This window comes from Salvelinus sp. IW2-2015, linkage group LG30, assembly GCF_002910315.2.
Source record: "Salvelinus sp. IW2-2015 linkage group LG30, ASM291031v2, whole genome shotgun sequence".
Classification (NCBI taxonomy): Eukaryota; Metazoa; Chordata; class Actinopteri; order Salmoniformes; family Salmonidae; genus Salvelinus; species Salvelinus sp. IW2-2015.
Window position 1 is genome coordinate 20,642,432 of NC_036869.1, and position 18,214 is coordinate 20,660,645.

At 45.2% G+C, this 18,214-nt stretch overlaps 1 pseudogene; it reads right to left on the reverse strand.

Moving 5' to 3' along the window:
- Positions 1–91: 91 nt before the first annotated feature.
- Positions 92–18,214, reverse strand: part of LOC111954861 (serine/threonine-protein phosphatase 4 regulatory subunit 1-like) — a 31,828-nt pseudogene continuing 13,705 nt past the window's right edge.

The following is an 18,214-nucleotide window of genomic DNA, read 5'->3' on the forward strand; positions in this document are numbered from 1 at the left end:
ACCTCTGCGCAGTGCTTTGGCCACCAGCACGCGGACGTTGCCACGGGGTCCAACGATCAGGCTCTGAGGAGACTGGGGAGGAGGTTGCTGGCTAAACTGGTCCATGGGGCATACAGTCCTCCTCCACGATGCTGGGGAACACAGCGGAGAGTGAGGTTAATAGAGAAAGCAGATTATAGCATAGAAAAACAGATGACAGATGGTAAGGCAGGGTCGTGTTCATTAAGGGAATGAAAAAAGAAAATGTGTTTTAAAAATCAGTTTCCCTTCTGTTTGGTGCCTTATGAACATGGACCAAGAGGTCAGGCATTATACCCAATTCTCACTTCCGGCGTTCTTTTCAGAATAGTGCTATGCAAGCATGGCTGATTGCAATCTCAACACTTAAAAACATTTTTTTGAAGGCAGCAGTTAATTGGGTTAGTGTTTGTAAGGGAGTTTATTTTCCAAAATACTATGTGGTGTCCTGACCCTGCGCAAATGGAAGGCAAGGCCTGGCGGCCCACCCATTTTGGACAGTGGCAGAAGCGGACGATGAGCTCGTTGATGAATTTTCAGGCCCAGTTCGTGGGCTCCACACGCATACATTCTTTTAAAGATCTCCACCACCTGGCACGCACAAGATGATATTTGATGACATTTCCACAATATGAGGTCGAATAACAGTTTAGAAATTGTGTATGGAACCGTTTGAAGAACAATGCCTGGAATTTCAGCCTGTTCAGGAAGGGGGATGTTTTGGCCCACATCATGACGTCACAATGTATCTGATTAGTAATAAACCCAATGGACTGTTCATCTGGGTAATGGGGTGGGCTGTAGACCATCCTATCAGGGCAGTGTATGTTAAATAACAATACAATGCCAAAAGTATGTGGACACCTGCTCTTCGAACATCTCATTCCAAATCATCAGCATTAATATGGAGTTGGTCTCCCCTTTGCTGTTATAACAGCCTGCCACTCTTCTGGAAAGGCCTCCACTAGATGTTGAATATGTTGCGGGACTTCATTGTCATGCTGAAACAGAAAAGCCCTCCCCAAACTGTTGTCACAAAATCTTCTAAGCAAATTCCTTGAATGCGCTTAGCGTTAAGATTTCCGCCTTCACTGGAAACTAAGGGGCCAAGCCCAAACATGAAACCACAGCCCCAGACCATTTTTTACAGTTGGTACTATGCATTTGGGCAGGTTAACGTTCCTCCTGGCATCCGCAAACCCAGATTCACCGACAGCTGGCCAGATGGTGAAGCGTGATTCATCACGTCCAGAGAACGCCGTTGTCCACTGTTCCAGAGTCCAATTGTGCGGCCGAGCTTGACACATTTCATCCAACACTTGTCATTTACGCATAGTGATCTAGGCTTTTGGTGCGGCTGCTCGGCCATGGAATCCCATTTTCAAATATGCTCCCGAAAAACAGTCTTGTGAGGACACGTTGCCCTTCAGAGCGCAGTTTGGGAATCATTAGTGAATGTTGCACGACAGATTTTTACACGCTACAACAACTCAGCGCGTCCGTTCTGTGAGCTTGTGCTGGCCTACCGCTTCGCGGCTGAGCGCTGTTGCACTTACAGTTTGATGGGACAAAACTGACTTGTAGGAAATGTGGTTCCTATGACGGTGCCACGTTGAAAAGTCCACTGAGCTCTTCCAGTAAGGCCATTCTACTGTCAATGTTTGTCTATGAAGATTTGTATGGCTTGTGCTGCCTTCTTTTATACACTTTTCCAGCAATAGGTGTGGCTTGAAATAGCCGAATCACTCATTTGAAGGGGGTTGTCCCCAACATAAACCTTTTATCTATATAGTGTATGTGGGATGCTGGTCTGAAGGGAGTTGTAGTTTTCATGAAGCAAATTCCAACATAGTTCAGCGACATAAACGTGTAATTAAATACAATGACCAAATCCATGCGCCTGTTCTTCCTTACTCAACAGAGCCCGCACAACAGACTGCATAGAGAGGAAATGTCACACGACGAGAGGGATAGAGACATTCGTGAGGTAGCTCTACCCGGATGATAGTTGTAGAGCTGGTAATAAGCAGTCTTCAAATTATGCCACATCTTCTTTAAAGAACTAGCAAATGATTTGTCAGACAGCTCTGCAGCATACTTAGGCAGCTACCAGCTAGCCACTAGCCTAGCTAAATAGATGACTAAGAAGACAGTAGAGTATGGGAAGCACGAGATACCGTTAGAGGGTGCTGGTACTACCTGAGCAGAGATGAGATGATCAAATAAAACAATAATACACAATAAATATTTTTTTATTTCATAGTAATTCCTATTTTTCTATTGGTGTCTACCTAATGTGGACCTGACACAGACAATGGAATATTTTCAGCCAACTTGGGACACAAACAATGTTTGGGTGCTTCCCATTCTTAAGAAAGCAAGTCACTGCATAAGATGAGATGCTGTCACTTCCACACCTCATATCATTGAGGACAATATTGAGTACTTGAGGCTGTTAAACAATAAAAAAAAACATTGTTACATCATTCCACCCCCCAAACAAATTCAAGTACAAATGGCATGCCTACCAGCTGGTAAGAGATCCACCGGACCTCTGACACTTTGTCTGAGCAGAGGGTCAGTGCTATTTGTCTGAGGTATTATATACATCATCGTGCTGTAACAACTCCATGATCAAGATCAGCTGCCTGTGGACACACATGAAGACGTTCTGTTCAACACGCACTGGGGTCATCTTACAAAAAGTACATTTTCTTTCTACTGGCTATCTCACTCCATAAGGGAGTCAACAACACTTCTATATGCAGCGGAGCTCAGAGTAAATAAAACCAAGAGGGCGACTGCTTTTGTGACAGCATGGAGCGCCATGTTAACCTGAGTGACAGTCTGTGCTATCATGCCAAGTCCCTGTCACTCATTGTCGTGTTTGGCTTGATGGAGTAGACAAAGCACAAACAGATACGGCCAGGACCTGTATCCACCAAACTGTCTCAGAGTAGGATGCTGATCTAGGATCTGTCCATATTCATCTTATTACGATCTAAAAGGCAAAGACTGATTCTAGGTCAGATTGGACTGTCATAATGCGTCCTGCTCAGGAGCATAATTCATTGGCTGATACCATCCTGCTGACCTGGATGAAACCCTGTGATCCATTGGAAGGCCCATCCAAGTGGATACTAAAGTTGCATGCCATCACAGTCTGGTGGCAAGTGCGCCCTCTATTGGGAAATCTGGAGCCTCGATCCTAGATAGAATGAGAAAGATTGGCCCCCTGATCTAAATGGAATGGAGACTCCACCCGGTCAGCTGGTATCTAAATGAATGGGAGACTCACCCGGGTCAGCTGGGTATCTAAATGAATGGGAGACTCACCCGGCAGCTGGTATCTAAAATGAATGGGAAAGACTGCACCGGCCGCCCGGCCCGCTTGGTATCTAAATGAATGGGAGACTCACTCGGCCAGCCTGGTATCATAAAGATGGGAAGAACTTCACTCGGCAGCTGGGTATCTGAAATGAGGGAGACTCACTCGGCCAGCTTGGTATCTCGAATGAATGGAGAGACTCACTCGCGTCCAGCTGGTATCTAATGAAATGGGAGACTCACTCGGCCAGCTGGTATCTAATGAATGGGAGGACTCACTCGGCCAGCTGGTATTCTAAATGAATGGGAGACTCACTCGGCCAAGCTGGTATCTGAATGAATGGGAGAACTCACCCGGCAGACTGGTATCTAAATTGAATGGAGACTCACCCGGCCAGCTGGTATCTAAATGAATGGGAGACTCACCCGGCAGCTGGTATCTAAATGAATGGGAGACTCACCCGGCCAGCTTGGTATCTAAATGAATGAGGATCTACCCGCCCGCTGGTAGTCTAAATGAATGGGAGACTCATCGGCCAGCTGGTAGTCTAAATGAATGGGCAGACTCACTCTGCCAGCTGGTATCTATGAATGGGGATCACTCTGGCCCGTGGTATCTACAATATGAATGGGAGACTCACTCGGCCCGCTGGTATACAAATGAATGGGAGACTCACTCGGCCCGCTGGTATTCTAAATGAATGGGAGACTCACTCGGGCCAGCTGGTATCTTAAATGAATGGAGACCTCACTCGCCAGCTGGTATCTGAATGAACATGGAGACTCACTCGGTCCAGCTGGTAGATCTGAATGAAGGGAGACTCACTCGGCCAGCTGGTCATCTGAATGAATGGAGACACTCCAGCCTTCTAGGGTCCGCCAGCTGGTTCTAAATGAAATGGAGACTCACCCGGCCAGCTGGTATCTAAATGAATGGGAGACTCACTCCGGCCGATCTGTGGAGTATGCCCGCTAATTATGATGGCGGAGTACTCACTCGCCAGCTGGTATCTTAAATGAATGGGAGACTCACTCTGCCAGCTGGTATCTAAATGAATGCGAGACCACTCGCACGGATCTAATGATGGAGACCACTCTGCCAGCTGGTATCTAAATGAATGGGAGATCACTCTCACCGTCTAAACATGGAGGCCACTGCGTGGTTATCTAAATGAATGGGGACTCAACTCTGCCAGCTGGTATCTGAACCTCCAGTTGCGCTGTTGTCCGTCACCATGAACTCCTGAAGCTGGTACAGGTACTCTCTCCTGTTCTCCGCATGGAGCAGCTGCCACAAGACAAGACAGAAAAGCTTTAACAACCACAGAAACAGATCCAAGTTATTGGGTCGTTCCACAAAAAGAGTGCCTTTTGTTTTGCTTTTGATATTTTCAGTAGAAATTGTGCACCGATATTGCATTTTAAAAGCCTGTTTCAATTCAATTAAGTGTCCCTTAATATAGACCAAATAGAAAATTCAAGAAATCAGTTTTTACATGAATAAAGACTTGTAAAAATGCTATAAATGTAGCACTTCAGCATGTCGCTCTGTGCACCCTCTGTGACTTAAGATTACTATTCCTTTCATGTGATTAGTGAATCATTAATTAAATTTTGTCGCTTTTTTAAAGGTCAACCCTTGTTACGTAAACTGAACTCTCGTTTTTAAATATGGTGGGAAGTATTCCTTTTTAAATATTTTCTTCAAAAAGAAAAATGTAACTAATAGTTAAAGTATAAAAGCAGATCAGCTAGTTCTACCCTTTTAGGCCATTTTCTGGTGTTTTGTGGTGGAAAACTGAGTGGTCGAGTATAAACACGTCAACCCTGTTACCCACTAGACAGGCAACAAATGTTAACAATGAAAAATGTTTTTGTGAAGCTTCCATTCAAATTGCCCCTTCCCTGTTGCAACACAAAAAGCTTCCATCCCCCTGTCAAGAGGGATTTATAGATGATTTAAGATCAAATCGTTAACCCTGTTATGGTGCAACCCGTTACGGTCAAACCCTGTTACTTTATTTGACACTTACTTGAGATGGGAAAATGAGTTTTTGGAAATTGGTTCTATGACAACCATATGACCCCGGTACACAGGTCATGTCAGGCAGACATCCACATTTAAAATCCACTCTAGATGTACCATGTGACACGTAATATGGTAGCCTGAGTTCCAGTCTGTTTTGTGCTCTCATGCCAACTCCTTGTCAATGTTTGGCTCGACAACGAGCAATGGAGTTGGTAAGAATAGCACAAACAGATCTGGACCAGGCTGTAAAACAGCACAGCAGGTGGACCAAACGTTTTCATTTGAATGTGTAAGCCTATTGTAGATAGCCGATTTAGAATCGCTACACAGTTGCTCGTTACACGTATGGTGGTCTCACCTTGAGGAAGTCATAGAGGTTTTGAGCACGCCGATGCGCACTCGTCCAGGCTCCTTAAGGAAGCCGTTGAAGATGGGCACCAGGTCGGCCGCCGTCAGCTGTCCCCAGGATCAAGGGCCAGAATCGTGGATGGAGAACGCCAGCGTCCGGCGCACTTTCCACTGTAGGGGTAATGAGTACAGCCAGGGGTTAGCTTGGCTCGTCACAAAACAAAGAACGCTTCCATGTTAGAGAGAATTAGAGGGTATAGTCAACATGACCTGTCAGGTAGAGGTGGTAATTGAGAGTATAGCCACTGCCATTTCAGCACACTCTCTCCTCTCAACCGCTGTCCCATCTAATTTGCCCAGAAATAAGCAAAACAAGTCAAAATGACAAGGTGTATTGCTTTTGGTTGCAAACTAACAGGTCAATATTAAGTCATGAGACCTGTGACCAAGCAGTCACTGGACTGGCCATTAGCATAGCAACGTGCATAGGAAAAACACAAATGTAACGGTTGTGTTCTGACGTATCAATCTCCAGTGATGAGATGATGTCAATACATAGTGTGTTGTTTCACTTTCGTCCAAACAAGCTCTTATCAAAGACCCTGAAGTTTCCTCTGTCGTGTTCTTGGCACGCAACGGAAAACTTTTGAATCCAAAGCACCCACCTGTACGTCGGTGGCGAGGGTCTCGTACGTGTCTTTAGGCAGTGCCAGTTCTGTTCGGCCCAGGGTGAGGGCCACGCCAGGTAGGCTGAACGGCACAGTGCTTGGCGATCTCAGTGTCCACCGTCTGGGCCTGCGCCGGGTTCCGTCATGGAAAGATACCTGGTCCAGCAGCTGCTGGGGAATCACATTCTGGAGGAAGGAGTGGGGTGCAAGAGTGGTTCAAACTTGTTACTATCATAAACATGGCAGCAGCCCTCAGTAGAAGGGACAAAAAGGGGCTGGGTTCCCCGACACGAACGAAAGCCCGATTCACATTCAACAGCTGAGACGAGAATGGACTGCTTTAAGTGTTCGTGATCAGAATGGTGTAGTTTTAGAAGTCTCAGTCAGATGCTGGAGTTTCCCAAAATTCCACATGTCAAATCTTAGCTAAAGAACAAGATGTGTCCGTTTAGCCAATTAAGATAACAGTGCGCTGACATTCCGTGTTAAGCAGCCAAGCTTACAGCCAGCTTTCCATTTCTGTGGGGATAGCTGCAGTTAGCTAGCCTGGCTTGCTAATATTTCGTTGTCAAGTCACAAAAGTGAGCTGGTGAGCCAGGCCAGTGGCTGCATGTATTTCATGAAAACTTGTTTGCTAAATACCTTGCTTACAAGTAGCAAAGTTTCAGCACTGTACTCAACCTTTTGTATTTCAATTCCCCAGTCAGCTTGTTTTACAACATTTTTGATCTCGTCTTCCTTTGTTGGCTGCTGGATCTGTACCAGGCTTAACCCCCGTACTGGACTGAAACGCACCATCATGGAGATTTGCATTTTAGACCAGGACTAGGCTGAATCTGGTTCTGGAACACTGGCCCTAGATCTTGTCAAATCGCAATTCCTTGGACCATGGGATTCATTTTACTCTTCTCAGACAAAACAACTTAATGGTAGATTACCCCAGACTTGACTGGATCATAAATGTCCCTTATGTGTATAGTAAAGGTTTATTAAAATTCAGAAATACAGTGTTTGACAGAACTGACTAACTGACCTGGACCCTTGGACTTCTCCTCACACACCTGGTTGAAAGCAAGAGTCCTCTTTCCCCTCCAGGCTCTCCATCAGCTTCCGACTCCTGACCCAACAACAGGATAGATACAAAGACCAAACATACCAGTCAGCTAGCACAAGACAAAACATACCAGTCAGCTAGCACAGACAACATACCAACAGCTACACAGACACAATACCAGTCAGCTAGCACAGACACTACCAGTCACTACCGAAACATACCAGTCAGCTAGCACAGACAACATACCAGTCAGCTAGCACAGACAACATACCAGTCAGCTAGCACAGACACAACATACCAGTCAGCTAGCACAGACACAATACCAGTCAGCTAGCACAGACACACATACCAGTCAGCTAGCACAGACACACATACCAGTCAGCTAGCGCAGACAAAACATACCAGTCAGCTAGCGCAAACAAACATACACAGTCAGCATAGCCAGACACACATACCAGTCAGCAGCCAGACACACATACCAGTCAGCTAGCACAGACAACATACCAGTCAGCTAGCACAGACACACATACCGTCAGCTAGCACAGACACAACATACCAGTCAGCTAGCACAGACACACATACAGTCGCTAGCACAGACCAAACATACCAGTCAGCTACACAGACAAACATACCAGTCAGCTAGCACAGACAAACATACCAGTCAGCTAGCAACAGACAAACATACCAGTCAACTAGCACAGACAAACATACCAGTCAGCTAGCACAGACACACACAGTGACCATCGTCAGCTAGCACAGACAACATACCAGTCAGCAAGCACCAGACAAACATACAGTCAGACTAGCACAGACAAACATACCAGTCAGCTAGCACAGACACACATACCAGTCAGCTAGCACAGACAAACATACCAGTCACTAGCACAGACAAAACATACAGTCAGCTAGCAAGACAAAACCAGTAGCAAGCACAGAAACATACAGTCACTAGCACAGACAACATACCAGTCAGCAGCACAGACAACATACCAGTCAGCAGCACAGACAAACATACCATCAACTAGCAACAGACAAACATACCAGTCAGCTAGCACAGACAACAACATCAGCTAGCACAGCAACATACAGCACTAGCACAGACAAACATACCGAGCTAGCCAGCAACAACAGTAGCAAGCACGACAAACAACCAGTCAGCAGCAGAAAACATACCAGTCAGCTACACAGAACAAACATACCAGTCAGCTAGCACAGACACACATGAGGGAACTTCTGGACCGTATTTCTCTCCATCAAAGGCAGCCCCAGTGTCAAAGTTCCATATAGTCTTTTTATTTAATTTGTTTCACCTTTATTTAACCAGGTAGGCCAGTTGAGAACAAGTTCTCCATTTACAACTGTGACCTGGCCAAGATAAAGCAAAGCAGTGCTACAAAAACAACACAGAGTTACACATCGGATAATCAAATGTACAGTCAATAACACAATAGAAAAATCTTATACAGTGTTTGCAAATTAAGTAAGGAGGTAACATAATAGGCCAATAGTGGAGAAGTAATTACAATTCAGCAATTAACACTGGAGTGATAGATGAGGATGAGGATGTGCAAGTAGAAATACTGGTGTGCAAAAGAGAAGAAAAACTAATATGGGGATGAGGTAGGTAGTTGGTTGGATGGGCTATTTTACAGATATAGCTTGTACAAAGCGCTGTCTACAGCTGCAGCGATCGGTAAGCTGCTCTGACAGCCGATGCTTGAAGTCAGTGAGGGAGATAAGTCTCCCAACTTCAGTGAGTTTTGCAATTCGTTCCAGTCATTGGCAGCAAGAGAACTGGAAGGAAAGGGGCCAAAGAAGGTGTTGGATTTGGGGTGACATGAGATATACCTGCTGGAGCGTGTGCTACAGGTGGGTGTTGCTATGGTGACCAGTGAGCCTGAGATAAGGCGGAAGCTTTACCTAGCAAAGACTTATGATGACCTGGAGCCAGTGGGTTTGGCAACGAATATGTAGTGAGGACAGCTAACGAGAGCATACAGGTCGCAATGGTGGATAGTATATGGGGCTTTGGTGACAAAATGGATGGCACTGTGATAGACTGCATCCAATTTGCGAAGTAGAGTGTTGAAGGCTATTTTGTAAATGACATTGCCGAAGTCAAGGATGGCAGGATAGTCAGTTTTACGAGGGTATGTTTGGCATCATGACTAAGGAGGATTTGTTGCGAAATAGGAAGCTGATTCTAGATTTACTTTTGGATTGGAGATGCTTAATGTGAGTCTGGAAGGAGAGTTTACAGTCTAGCCAGACACCTAGGTATTTATTAGTTGTCCACATATTCTAAGTCAGAACCGTCCAGAGTAGTGATGCTAGATGGGCAGGCGGGTGCGGGCAGCTATCGGTTGAAAAGCATCATTTAGTTTTACTAGCATTTAAGGGCAAATTGGAGGCCACGGAAGAGTTGTTGTTGACATTGAAGCTCGTCTGGAGGTTGTTAACACAGTGTCCAAAGAAGGGGCAGATGTATAGAGAATCACCCGCAGCAAGAGCGACATCATTGATATATACAGAGAAAAGAGTCGGCCCGAGAATTTAACCCTGTGGCACCCCCATAGAGACTGCCAGAAGTCCGGACAACAGGCCCTCGGATTTGACACACTGAACTCTATCTGAGAAGTAGTTGGTGAACCAGGCGAGGCAGTCATTGAGAAACCAAGGCTGTTGAGTTTCCCGATAAGAATACGGTGATTGACAGAGTCAAAAGCCTTGGCCAGGTCGATGAAGACGGCTTGCACAGTACATTTTTTTTAAATCGATGGTAGTTATGATATCGTTTAGGACCTTGAGTGTGGCTGAGGTGCACCCGTGACCAGCTCGGAAACCGGATTCAATAGCGGAGAAGGTACGGTGGGATTCGAGATGGTCGATGATCTGTTTGTTCACTTGTCAAAGTTCAATATAGTCTCTTTAACAGTGTAAAGTTCTACATAGTCTCTCAGTGTCAAAAAGCAATTCATCAAAGTCATTTTGACTTACCACACTGCTGTGGTCCGAGTCATCCCGTACTAGGACAGGCGAGTTGTGGGGTGACTCATGAGGCTCTGGCTCCTTCTCAGTGTCAGCTTCTGCCTCTTTCTCTTTGTGTTCCTCTGTGGGTGCTGGGTCCTTGGCCTGCTGGGTTGGTGGCTCAGGTGTCTCCTCTGTGATCACTCTGTTCTGGAAGGACTTCTCATCTGGTTCTCCATCCTCAGGTGTCTGGCTCTCTGACTCACCCTCCTCCTCAGACTGGCTCTCCAGCTGGGCAGCCTTTAGGGCAGCCGAGAGCACCTGTACTTGGGCTGGGAGACGCATGCGGAAAGACACACACACACACACACACACACACACACACAGTTGTAAATGTGACATAAAAAGGTACCGGAGCTCCAAGTCTAGAACCAAAAGGCTCCTCAACAGCTTCTACCCCAAAGCCATAAGACTGCTGAACAATTAATCAAATCGCCACCAATTAATAAAAATGGTGTACACTGCTGCTACTCTCTGTTTATTATCTCTGCATAGTCACTTCACCCCCACCCACATGTACAAATTACCTCAACTMACCTGTACCACCGCACACTGACTTGGTACCCGTGCCCCCTGTATATAGCYTCATTGTTGTTATTCTTATTGTTACTTYTTATTTTAGTCTACTTGGTAAATATTTTCTTAACTCTTCTTGAACTGCACTGTTGGTTAAGGGCTTTCACGGTAAAGTCTACACTTGTTGTATACGGCGTATGTGACAAATAAAGTTTGATTTGATTTGAATACACAGGTTCAGTGAGTGTTAAATAATGTTGTGAAGGTTGGATGATATCTAGAGCATTGTGTCACCATAAATCACAACTTGTCCAAAATTATTGAACCAATTTCTTTACTTAATTAACAACCTTTGACGAAACATGTTTCCCTCAATCCTCACCTTGTACATCAGGGTCGTCCATGTGGGGCTGGAGGCAGTCCAATACCTTCTGATATGAGAGCAGGTGGCTGGCTCCAGATGGACATCTTCTGTCTCTACCACCACCTTCTTTTCTCCTCTGTTCCGAGTCCGAGGACCCTGGCCTTCAGCATCTCAGCCCTGGCTGATATCCGCTAACGGAGGCCTCCAGTAGAGGAAAGAGTTAAAATTCTGGTCTGTTTGTTCCGTCTCTTGTTTTATTATTTGTGGGAGAAGGTTGTTTGTTGTGCGCGCCTGGCCTTCCTGTTGGTTTTGGGAGGAGTGTGTGTGGAGTCGCTGCCGTTGTCCCCTGGACATGGATTCTAGGGATGGGGTGGAGCGGCCATCTTGGTTAATGGTGTGGTGTGACTTCTCCTGTGCAAAGGTGGAATTGCTGCAACAGAGAGCAACAAATATCAGAGCCCCTTTATCTCCCTCCACATATATAACATAATTTATTCCAAACGCGCATTTTAAAAATAATCAACACAACTTAATACAAACCCATTTAACACTAGTCATTTTGACTGCTCATGAATTGTATTAATTTAGTACATTTTTTTCTGCACGCGTCCTCTGTCCTCGACTTTTCCAAATACTTATATAACACTATCTTGTTAGAATCTTAAGTATCTCTGATAAGTATTTTATCGTACTGGAGTTACAACAGTTGAATGAGGTATGTCATTCATGGAATGGTTTTCCTCCATTTGCTCCTTCTTCTCCAACAGTAGGGATGCTCCGTCCTCCTTCTCCAACAGTAGGGCTGCTCCGCTCCTCTTCTCCCAACAGTAGGGCCTGCTCCGTCCTTCTTCACAGTAGCCTGCTAGCTCCTCCATCAGTAGTGGCGCTTCCGCTCTTCTTCAAGCAGTAGGCTGCTTCCGCTCCTCTCCAACCAGTAGGGCCTGCTCCGTCTCCCAACAGTAGGGCCTGCTCCGTCCTCAACAGTAGGGCCTGCTCGCGCTCCTCCAAAGTAGGGCTGCGCTCCGTCCTGCCCAAAGTAGGGTGCTCATGCATCCACGTGGCGCTGTCCTCCCATTATAGTAGGGCCTGCTCCGCTCTCCCTAAACAGTAGGGCCTTGCTCCGCTCTCCAACAGTAGGGCTGCTCCGTGCCTCCCGCAACAGTAGGGCTGCTGTCCTCTCCAACAGTTAGGGCCTGCTCCGCTCCTCCAAAGTAGGCCTCTCGCTCCTTTCCACAGTTGGAAGTGCAGTGCCCAGCTGATAATCACCCCGATAATGAAACTGAACCAAACTACTTTCACAAATATAGCAACAGATGAAATAAATGAAGTATGTTGGGGAGAAAGGGGGAGAATTGATGTTGATGAGTGGTCTTAGCAGTCTACTCTGGCCTACATGGAATAGGCCACACAGCGAGAGCAAATGTACATGCTGAACTGCTGTCAATATCTGGGAARATATCYACATGAGGCAGCAGATGGGAGAATRTAGTGATGAGGCTTATRGAACCTTATGCTGGCAWGGGGACAAATGTCACCATGGACAATTTCTTCACTTCACGGTCATTGGCAAATAAGTTGGCTTGTAAAGAAAACAAGTCTGGTCGGCACCATGAACAAAGTGAAACAGGAGCTCTCTCCCTCTGCRCAAAATTCAGCACCTACACAGCCATGGTGGAGTACAACAGTGCTGAAGAATGTCAAGAAGATGGGAACATAAAGAGAACCGACTATTACGAACTACAATCAAACAAAGGTGTGCCAAAGTGTGTCAACTGTTAGGACAAGGAATAACAGCTAAATTAAATCCAACTGATAACGTCGCTTGAAGAAGATGATACAACACAAGATGATATTAATTGACTGATGTCATATCGACACTTACATTCATTATAATGAACAAAAATCACAACACACAAAACTCTAAATTCAAAAGTGAAAACAAGAAAAGACWATTGGTTAATTTTACTAGTATGGTACATTTCAAATAGTGTTTGAGGACCCAGAGTGGTGCGGTGACAATGTGTGTGTGTGTTTTGCTGTTGGTTTGTGTCCTAACCTGTCAGAGGGACACGTGGGGACCTCCAGCAGTGTGCCGTCCTCTTTRAAGTAGAGGCCCGTGCTGGAGGGGTTGGCAAAGGTGGAGATGAAGCGTCCCAGAGACTGGAAGGCAGCCTGGCGCACCTGGACGGTCAGGAGAGCATGTCGACCACATCATTAAATACAACAACGTAGTAAAACACATAATAATATATGTATCTCTATGATGTTCACCGTCAATCTATCATCACTGTTATTAYTGTAATTCGTGGTCATTCATGTGAAAAACATCTCATACAAATACCACCAGAATAGAATGGTGTTTATACTGTGTGTGTGTGTGCGTGCACGCGCACGTCTGGCGCAGTCTCTTACCCAGCGAGACTGGTCACTGATGAGGCTACTGAAAAGGGGGGACAGTTTAGTGCGTCGCACCTCKGGGGAGGTGGAGTTGGAGACGATCATGAAGCAGTCGGCGCACGCCTTCCGGATGCCCCACAGGCTATCAGAGCACAGGTCAAAGAACTTGGACATCTGGGCAGCGACAGAAGAGAATCATTACAAGGGATGTATTCATTAGCGGAGATCGTTGCAAACTGTAACAAAACATTTTCCAATGAAAAACRAGAATTTCTTATTAGACAAAGGTAGGTTGCACTTAAGGAAATCACAAATATCATGGATATATGGAGGCTTAAATATCCTGACCTAGTGAGATATACATAGTGGAGGCTCTATTAGGCTAGTCACCTTGACTACTTTCTTATGTCATTCTCGCTGGCACCAAAAGTTTGAAAAGTGTTGATAGGGGACAGAATGCAGTCGGACCATAAAATAATTGGCATATACATTACTCATACATAATGTCCACGTGGGCGAGGATATTGGAAACTTGTKACAGAGTGTGCAAAGGTGTCATCAAGGAAAAGGGTGGCTACTTAGAAGAATCTCAAATGTTAAATATATTTAGATTTGTTTAACAACTTTTTGGTTACTACATGATTCCATGTGTGTTATGTCATAGTTTTGATGCCTTCACTATTATTCTACAATGTAGAAATTAGTAAAAAAATTAATAAAAATGAGTAGGCGTGTCCAAACTTTTGACTGGTACTGTGCTTCTACACCTGCACTGCTTGCTGTTTGGGGTTTTAGGCTGGGTTTCTATACAGCACTTTGTGACATCAGCTGATGTAAGAAGGGCTTTAGAAATACATTTGATTGATACTGTATATCCCTGTATCTTTGACAGTGTGAGGATGAAATAAACCAACATCCTAGTGACTCACCAGTAGTTTCTCTGTGGCATCCCGGCCCACAATTGAACAGAACTCTCCGAAATTGGCTGCACACACCTGAAGGAAAACAGTGTCAAAAACAGTGTTTGTTCATGCAGCTTTTGCTCACGCCTACGACTGGAGAAAAAAAATAAAGAAAAAAAGAGAAAAAACCATACCTTTTATCCCAAAAAGTATTTGCCCATGTCGGCCTTATAGACTTAATACTATTGGTTCTGAATAATAAGGGGCAACATTGGGACAMACCGAGGCGCCTTACAGTCATTACAAGCTCAGGAAAATCAAAAAAATAAATACCCCTTCCCCAACTGGCACTAAGTTCCCAATGGGATTACAATTCCAAGCAGATAGTTTAGGCCGTCATACTGAATCACAAAACACACTCCTTCAGCAACTGCATTCATTCAGTTTGTGAACATTTCGGAAGATTCAAGATGGGAAACACAATCCTTGAGCGACTACCATAAACAGTGTGTAATGTTTATTGTCAAAACTGTGCTCTAGTTGGATCCGGAGAACTGTGTGTTTGAGTTTACCTTGCGGACTTGGAAGAGCCTGGCGTCGCTGCACAGCTCACAGAAACGCTGCAACAGCTGCTCCACTGTCTCTTTGCTCAGCATGGTTACCAGCTTACACATGATCTACAGGGCAGGGAGAGAGGATCACAATCAATGGAATTCTAATGGAATCCACAGGGGCTCCAGAGTACAGATTTGGGATCAGCTTCCCCTCTCCCAACCTTAACTGTTTGCGGGGGAAAATTCTAAACTGACCCAAGATCTGCGTCTAAGGGCACCTTTACACCTCCACGTGGATCAGAGCACAAAGGAAGCACAGTGCTTGATTCTCAAACAGCACTATTGGACTTGGTGGAGGATTCAGATGGTCATTCCACACAGACTTACCATTCCACAGCTAACCGTATTAGAGAAAGCATCGTCAAGGTTACAAAAATAAACCCTCTTTATTAACACAGTACTGGTAGTGACCTTGGATTTATGCTGACTTGTCTACCCACTGCAAATTCCTCTGAAGCTGCATCTCATATTGACTTCAATATTGTGGCTAGGGTCCACTAACAACCAATCCATACCTTGCCCATACCAGGGATCAAGTCAGCCGATATCATCTTTGTCTGACGTGTTTTTGGTATAACGCCTCAGAACCACTACTCTTGCATCTATGTCCTGTATGTCTTTATGTTCTATACAGTAATTTCGGAAAGTATTCAGACCCCTCGACTTTTTCCCCACATTTTGTTACGTTACAGTCTTATTCTAAAAATGATTTTGTTTTTCCCCCCTTATAAATCAACATGCAATAGCCCATAATGACAAAGCAAAAACTGTTAGGGTTTCCCCCCGCATTTTTTGCATATTTATTCAAAATAAAACGCATAAATATCACATTTACATAAGTATTCTGATCATTTACGCGGTACTTTGTTGAAGCACCGTTCGGAGTGATTACAGCCTCGAGTCTTCTGGGGTATGACGTTACAAGCTTGGCACACCTGTATTTGGGGAGTTTCTCCCATTCTTCTCTGCAGATCCTCTCAAGCTCTGTCAKGTTGGATGGGGAGCGTCGCTGCACCACTATTTTCAGGTCTCTCCAGAGATGTTCGATCGGGTTCAAATCAGAGATCTGTCTGGGCCACTCAAAGACATTCAGAGACTTGTCCCAAAGCCACTCCTGCATTGTCTTGGCTGTGTGCTTAGGGTCGTCTAAGGGCACCTTTACACCTCCACGTGGATCAGAGCACAAAGGAAAGCACAGTGCTTGATTCTCAAACAGCACTATTGGACTTGATGGAGGATTCAGATGTCATTCCACACAGACTTACCATTCCACAACTAACCGTATTAGAGAAAGCATCGTCAAGGTTACAAAAATAAACCCTCTTTATTAACACAACTGTATGACCTTGGATTATACTACTTGTCTACCCACTGCAATCCTCTGAAGCTGCATCTCATATGACTGTCAATTGTCTAGGGTCCACTAACACACATTATTTTCCATCCAGGATCCTCATCTCCCTCCGATCAGTCTGAGCGATATCTCATCTTCCCATCCAGGATCAGTCTAGCCGATATCCTCATTCTTCCATCCAGATCAGTCTGAGCCGATATCCTCATTTTCCCATCCAGGATCAGCTGAGCGAATCTCATTCTCCTTAGGGATCAGTCTAGCGATATCCATTTCCATAGGGATCATCTGAGCCGATATCCTCATCTTCCCATCAGATCTCATTCTTCCCATCCAGGATCAGTCTTAGCCGATATATCTTTGTCTGACGTGTTTTGGTATAACGCCTCAGAACCAATACTCTTGCATCTATGTTCCTGTATGTCTTTATGTTCTATACAGTGCTTCGGAAAGTATTCAGACCCCTTGACTTTTGTTACGTTACAGTCTTTTATCTAAAATGATTATTGTTTTTTCCCCTTATAAATCAACATGCAATAGCCCATAATGACAAAGCAAAAACTGTTTTTTGTTTTGCATATTTATTCAAAATAAAACGCATAAATATCACATTTACATAAGTATTCTGATTATTTACGCGGTACTTTGTTGAAGCACCGTTCGGAGTGATTACAGCCTCGAGTCTTCTGGGTATGACGTTACAAGCTTGGCACACCTGTATTTGGGGAGTTTCTCCCATTCTTCTCTGCAGATCCTCTCAAGCTCTGTCATGTTGGATGGGGAGCGTCGCTGCACCACTATTTCAGGTCTCCAGAGATGTTCGATCGGGTTCAAATCAGAGATCTGTCTGGGCCACTCAAAGACATTCAGAGACTTGTCCCAAAGCCACTCCTGCATTGTCTTGGCTGTGTGCTTGGGTCGCTGTCCTGTTGAGTGAACCTTCGCCCCAGTCTGAGGTTCTGAGCGCTCTGGAGCAGGTTTTTAATCAAGGATCTCTCTGTACTTGTTCCGTTCATCTTTCCCTCGAACTGACTAGTCTCCCAGTCCCTACCACTGAAAAACATCCCCACACCATGATGCTGCCACCACCATGCTTCACCGTAGAGATGTGCCAGGTTTCCTCCAGACATGCCGCTTGGCATTCACGCCAAGGAGTTCAATCTTGGTTTCATTAGACCAGAGAATCTGTTCTCATGGTCTGAGGGTCCTTTAGGTGCCTTTTGGCAAACTCCAAGCGTGCTGTCATGTGCCTTTTACTGAAGAGTGGCTTCGGTCTGGCCACTCTACCATAAAGGTCTGATTGGTGGAGTGTGCAGAGATGGTTGTCCTTCTGGAAGTTTCTTCAATCTCCACAGAGGAACTCTGGAGCTCTGTCAGAGCGACCATCGGTTCTTGGTCACCTCCCTGACCAAGGCCCTTCTCCCCTGATTGCTCAGTTTGGCCGGGTGGCCAGCTCTAGGAAGAGTCTTGCGTTCCAAACTTCTTCCATTTAAGAATGATGGAGGCCATTTTGTTCTGGGGACCTTCAATGCTGCAGGTATTTTGTACCCTTCCTCAGATCTGTGCCTCGACACAATCCTGTCTTGGAGCTCTATGGAC